Source organism: Cebus imitator, unplaced genomic scaffold (assembly GCF_001604975.1).
Source record: "Cebus imitator isolate Cc_AM_T3 unplaced genomic scaffold, Cebus_imitator-1.0 Scaffold4, whole genome shotgun sequence".
NCBI classification, from domain to species: Eukaryota; Metazoa; Chordata; class Mammalia; order Primates; family Cebidae; genus Cebus; species Cebus imitator.
Window position 1 is genome coordinate 718,706 of NW_016107319.1, and position 6,933 is coordinate 725,638.

The 6,933-nt window shown below is 46.3% G+C and overlaps 1 protein-coding gene and 1 non-coding gene across 2 annotated transcripts in view; both read right to left on the reverse strand.

The window, feature by feature from the left end:
* The window catches only part of BMERB1 (bMERB domain containing 1), a 151,758-nt gene that overhangs the window by 67,285 nt on the left and 77,540 nt on the right, over positions 1 to 6,933 (reverse strand). The gene's annotated exons all lie outside the window — the stretch shown is intronic.
* LOC119472212 lies at positions 3,457 to 3,620 on the reverse strand. The gene has a single exon (XR_005201332.1). It is a non-coding gene; the product is annotated as a U1 spliceosomal RNA (small nuclear RNA).

The following is a 6,933-nucleotide window of genomic DNA, read 5'->3' on the forward strand; positions in this document are numbered from 1 at the left end:
GAGTCTTGCTCTGTCGCCAGGCTGGAGTGCAGTGGCACGATCTCTGCTCACTGCAACCTCCGCCGCCCGAGCTCAAGCGATTCTCCTGCCTCAGCCTCCTGAGTGGTTGGGACTATAGGCATGTGCCACCACACTTGGCTAATTTTTGTATTTTTCAGTAGAGACGGGGTTTAACCATATTGGCCAGGATGGTCTCGATCTCTTGACCTTGTGATCCGCCCGCCTTGGCCTCCCAAAGTGCTGAGCTCACAGGTGTGAGCCACCGCGCCCAACCCTCACATTCTGAAGTTATAAGATGCACATGAACTTCAGGCCACAAACCCACAAGGACGAATGGCCGCAGCCTTGCAAGCTTCCTGACAACAATGTCACTCTCTCCAGGGCCTTTACACCCTGCACATGGAGCACAGCCTCGGCTGGAAGCAGCAGGAGCCCCGGGAGATGGCCAGGGAGTGAGGAAGTGCGTGGGGCAGTTGGGGGTCTGGCAAAAAACGGCTGGGTAGGGGCAGTGGCAGAAATCCTCATTTGTCACCAGTCATCAGCTACAAGACCTCGAATGAGTCCTTTTACTAGGTCTTTGTATCACTTTCCTCCTGTGCACACCGAAGTTCAATAGTTACCTGTGCTGGAGGCTTTCTGTGTATTCTCTTATTTAATCCCTATTTTATAGATGATGACTCTGAGGCTTAGAGAAGGAAAGTGACCCAGCTTGCGCACACTGTATCTCTCTTTTCTCCCTTTCTCCAGCCACTCCACAACCATGTGGCCTCAACCACGTGACCTTAACCACGCAATCCAGCCTCCTGGTGAGGGCTGAATGCATCTGTGGCTGTGAAAGTGCGTGGTTAACCACCCCACGATATGAGTATCCTTGTTTTTCTCATCACAGTTCAGATGGGCAACCTGATTTCCATGGGGCAGATGCTGAAAATGGCAACACACCCTGGGACGAGGCGTGGGACAAAGAGAATTAATCACACCCAGGAACTGGCATTTTACCTCCATCCCCGGGGGAGGGCGGAGGCGGTGGCTGCCAGGCTCCAGGTGCTTAGCTGGGATTTGGGGCAAAGAATGGAACAAAGACCTATGTTGAAAAGCCTTGCTTAAGGGTGTTTTTCTTCCCCAAGAGAAAGGAACGAAGTCTAAACCTTGAATCAGATACAGATTGCTAGAATCCTTTGTTGCCATGAGGCTGTCTCTGAACCAGGCACTGTGATGGGCTCATTGTAAACCTCACCTCTTTTTTTTTTTTTTTTGAGATAGGATCTTGCTCTGTCTCCCAGGCTGGAGGGCAGTGGCCTGATCTCGGCTCACTGTAGCCTCAGCCTCCCAGGCTCAGCGTCCCGAGTAGCTGACGTTACAGGTTCGCTCCACCACACCAGCTAATTTTTTTGTATTATTGTAGAGACTGGGTTTTGCCGTGTTGCCCAGGCTGGTCTCCAACTCCTGAGCTCTGGTGATCTGCCCGCCTCAGCCTCCCAAAGTGATTACTGGAATGAATCTCATCTCATTTAGCCTTCACGATACCCTAAGCCAGGGGACCAAATCCAGCCCAAAGCTTGACGTTGTCAGTGGAGTAGCTCTGGATCACTGATCACGCTCATCCATTTATAGTCATTGGTGGCTGCTTTTGCATGGCAAAACAGAATAGTTGCCACAGAGACTCCCTGGCCCATGACGCCTCAATTATTTTCTACCTGGCTCTATAGAAAAAGTTGGCGAACCCCTGCCCTGGGTGGGATACTGTAATTTCTGCAGTTTTTTTTTTTTTTTTTTTTTTTTTTTTTTTTTGAGGCCGAGTTTTGCTCTTGTTGCCCCGGCTGGAGTGCCCTGGTATGATCTTGCCTCACTGCAATCTCCGCCTCCCGGGTTCAAGCAATGCTCCTGTCTCAGCCTCCCAAGCGGCTAGGACTACAGGCGCGTGCCACCATGCGCAGCTAATTTTTTTTTTTTTAAGTAGAGACAGGGTTTCACCATGTTGGCCAGGATGGTCTCGATCTCTTGACCTCATGATCCACCCGCCTCGGCCTCCCAAAGTGCTGGGATTACAAAGTGCTGAGCTACTGCGCCCAGGCAATTTCTCCAATTTAAAGGTTATGAAAGCCAGGTTTACTCAGTAATGATAATAACTAACATTTTTCGAGCATTTATCACATGCCACGACCTGTGCGTTACCTTATATGATTCTCAAAACAGCCCTGGGTGGTCAGTGCTATTATCCCATTTCACAGATGGGGAAGTCAAGGCTCAGGAAAGGGAGTTAGTGAGGGAGATTTAAAACAAGGTCTGTCCTACTCCAAAGCTGTTGTAATCAACCATATTCCTGTAAGAACCACCTCTCTATAAAAGTGCCATCATCATTATAACAAAGATTGTATTGCTTTAGACACAGAAGGAGTAGTTATTCTCAGGCGTTAGTTAGCGGGCATGGTCAATATCTAGGGAGGTTGTTTAAGAAACAATTCCCTGCCTCCACCTCCAGGGATTAGGATAAATCTGGGTTGAGGTATCCTGTCCAGGGACCTTCATAAAGGAGGTCTTCAGATCAAACTTAAAAATGCAGATACAGGACCTGAATAAATGAATATCTCACATGGTTGGTTTTTTCCAGTCTGAACTTGTGTAATAGAAATTAGCCTGATAGGCTGTTCCTTTCCTGATCACATTTTTCAGCTACAAGTCAGGCATCCAACAGCTGCCAAGGAAATGTCTCCACAAGGAGGACAAATTATGGGAGGAGATGGGAGGAGCATTTCGAGCTGACTAGCTAGAGACAATGGCCGCCACGAGCCTCTTGTGCATACTTCCAAGCCAGGGTTGCTTGCTCTGTGGAAAGAGCAGAGCATGAAGCCACAGACGTCCCCAGGACTCCAACTGCCATTGCTGTCACCGAGCTTCCAGGAGCTGAGTCACTTCTGGGGGAAGAGGCAGCTAAATCCATCTTCCCATCCCCAAATGCCACCCCAGGGAGGTGCGTGCTTCCTGAGCAGTGGCACCAGCAAACAAGTACTGAGTACCCGGGCAGCACTGGGGTATGCCAGCAGGTTTAATCACTGATCTCAAAACAAAAAGTAAGGCTCCCCAGGGACAGGAGTGGTGGGGTGATGGAGGACGAGAGCTGGTGATCTAGAAACTTCTAGTTTAAATATAAGCTTGGAGGGTTAAACTGCTGGGGAACCAGAGAGATACCTTCCCTAGCCCATCTTTTCCAATCAGGGGTCATGGTAGAAATTTAAGCCCAGGATGCCCAGCACAACCCCTCTTTTTACTTCTGCTTCATAACTTTCTTTGCCTAGTACCAGCCAGCCCCAGAGTGCACTCATCTTGGGCATTTACTGTGAGCCACGATCTAGCTCATATCAACTACTTTCTGGATTAGTAAAATGAGGCTTAGAGAGGTCATAAAGGAGTGGTCAAACTCACTCACTCAATTGTTTTTTTTTTTTTTTCTTTAGCCAGGGGAAAGCGTGAACACAGTCCCCCACTACCACAGATTATGCAGTCGAGTTTCCCACATTTGGGGAAATGGCAGGGGTCAGCACATCCGGAGTGCAATAGATAAGCCTCGCCCTGGGAAAACCACCTTCGTGGTCATGGCATCTCCCCTGCCAGGTAAGTATCATTCACTCCATTGTTAAAGAAACACCAGGGGTTCTGTCTAGATCCTACTACTTGCTGCAGAGAAAGCCAATCACTGACACAATGACTATGACCAGGGAAAAAGGCTTTAATTGGGTGCTGCAGCTGAGGAGATGGAAATTCAGCCTCAAATCTGTCTCCACAACCCACTAAAGTTAGAGGTAGCAAGGAAGAAATGTAACTACATGTTACATTGTGATATATCCCTATTTTTTTTTTCTGGGTAAAAAGGATTAGTAAGGGGTAAGGAAGAGAATCTGGTCAATAGGCTGCAAGTGGCTGGTCAGGCAATTGTGATGGTTGAGGAGTCTGGTATTTCATTGTCTGCACATGGTGATCTGGTAAATTTCAATTCTTTAATACTATCTGGGCGCCTACAGGTCAGTTTCTTGAGAACAGGACTCAGGTAAGATAAATGTAACTTTCTCAAATTTTAAGATTAAGAGGGTCAATTTTTATGTTTATTCAAAAGGAATCATAAACACTTTGAAGGGAGCAGTTGGGTCCGGGGGCACAATGAGTGGCGGAGCTGAAACTCAAGCCCAGATCTATCTGATCCCACTGCCCGTGCTCTAAGGTCAGAAGAGCTACAGAACGGTGTTTTCAAAACTCTCAACACTGTAGAATTCACCCCGACTACATATTCTGTGCTCTATCATGTGCTACTCAATATGTCACGACGTTCACTTTTTTTACTCGAACTTTATAAAGGAAATGTCATATGACTTCCACGGATAATAAGTGACTCTTACTTGGCATAATTAGAAAATAGCCGCAAAAATAAAACTGATGAAAACAAAGCGATACTGTTAAATTCTACTATCTAGCCTTCTTAAGGTTCAGTTAGAAGCTTGAATTTTCTTTCTTAACAAGGTGAATCAGCATTAAAGACAAAGCTAGCATCAAATTGTGGCTTTCTCCTTTTGGTAATCAGAAAGGTTGATAACTGGGGAAAAAAAGGAGTAGCTTTCCTGAAGGGTAAAACAATTAATTGCTGTTTGATGCTACAAGCATTAGAGTACCACTGGGGGTACCTATCCCACCCCCTGAGAATTGTAGTCCTTTGCGTTGGAAAGGTCTTAAAGGTCTTGTTGGTCAGCCTCATACCTATGTGGGATAGGATGTAAAATGACTTGGCAAGACATGGCTCTGAGGGTCCCTCAATAAACAGTTCTCATTGAAAATTCAATGCAGTGGCTCATGCCTGTAATCCCAGCACTTTGGGAGGCTGAGGTGGGCCGATCATGAGGTCACAAGATCGAGACCATCCTGGCCAGCATGGGGAAACCCCATGTCTACTAAAAATACAGAAATTAGCTGGGCATGGTGGTGTGTGCCTGTAGTCCCAGCTACTCGGGGAGTTGAGGCAGGAGAATCACTTGAATCCGGGAGGCGGAGGTCACAGTGGTCTGAGATTGCACCACTGTACCCCAGCCTGGCGACAGAGCAAGACTCTGTCAAAAAAGAAAGAGAGAGAGAGAGAAAAAGAAAAGAAAATTCAATGAGAACTCAAGCTGAAAGGACAATTCTCAGCCATGGGTTAAGTCCTACCCAAAGAGGAATCTCATTTTGAGCAATTATTTCAACCTAGCTCATATAACAAAGGCAATTAAATGAAGGGCGGGGGCTATTCATGTCATCAATGGAATATACTTGGGCCAGAGAGGTTGCATTTAGGCTTGATATGAGGGACTGGGGTAGGGGGAGTCAGTGTTGAGGGAGAACCAACTTTCACCTAGCATGTCCCTTTCTCTTCTTTGGGTTTTTAAATGCTTTTTATTTTGGCATAATTTTAGATTTATAGAAAATTTGGCTGGATGCGGTGGCTCATGTCTGTACTCACAGTGCTTTGGGAGGCTTAGGGAAGAGGATCACTTGAAGTCAAGAGTTTAAGACCAGCCTGGGCAGCATAGCAGGAACCCATCTCTACAAAAATAAAATGTAAACATTAGCCGGGTGTGGTGGCACATGACTGTGGTCCCAGCTACTTGGGAGGCTGAAGTGGCAGGATCGCTTGGGTCCAGGAGTTTGAGTCTTCAGTGAGCTATGATGGTGCCACTCTACTCCAGCCTGGGTGACAAACTAAGACACTATTTCAAAAAAAAAAAAAAAAAGATTTTAAGAAAAGTTGCAAAGAGCATACAGAATTCCCCTCTACTCCTCACTCAATTTCCACTATTGTTAACATTACCAAGAAGCTGACATTGGTGCATTGTTATTAACTATATTGATTGAAATTTTACCCATTTACCAGTGGTCAGATGCTACCTTTTCAAAACATTTAAAATTAAAAAGGGAGAAAAGAAAAGGGGCTGATGTGTGCAGGCACCATGGGGAGCCAGGTCAGCCTTCGAAGAGAACAAGAGAGGGGCGTGGTGCTGGGTGTGGGCTTTGGGGTTTCAGAGTCTAGTTCTCATGTTTGACTCATCCATCAGTGACTCTGGGTGCCTCAGTTTCTTTATTTGTCACACTGGGGAACAATCATACCCATCTCACAGGTGATTCATGTAAGTGCCAAGCATATAGAAAGTTCTCTGTAATTACATTTGCTCTTACCTCCACCAAATAACTATGCATCGAGAACCTGCTTTGTGGAAGACCTGGCTCTAAGCCATAGGGTTGCAGCAATGAGCAAAACAGACACAAACCTCTGCCTTTGTGGACCTGAGCTTGTAGCAAGAGGCTTACGGCGCTGGGGAGAAAACTTGCTCTAAGAATCTGCAAGGGTCACTGGCTCAAGACAGACATCGCTTCAAGTCCTGGCTCTACCACTAACTGTGCGACCCGGGCAAATGACTTGATCTCCCCAAGATCAAGTCAGTTTCCTCTTCTGTGAAATGGGAACAGTAACTCCTACCTCATGAAGTTGCTGCTGTCGGGATGAAATGGGATAATATATTTGCCCCTCAGTATCCATGTGGGATTGAGTTCCAGGCCTCCCTGTGGATACCAAAAGCCTTGGATGTTCAAGTTCCTGATACAACGCACTGTAGTATTTGCATATAACCTCCACACATCCTCCTGTAGACTTTGAATCATCTCTAGATTATTTATAATCCCTAATATGACGCCTACACATCGCTTCATTTACATAGATTCAGCGTAGTACTCGAAAGTTTTGCTTCTTGGAAATTTGCGGATTTTTTTGTGAATATTTTCCATCCACAATTGGTTGAATCTGCAAATGCGGAATCCACAGATACAGAGGACCAACTGTATACCTCATGTGCTTGGTGGAGTACCTGGACCAACTGTAGGCATCATGTGCTTGGTGGAGTACCTGGACCAACTGTA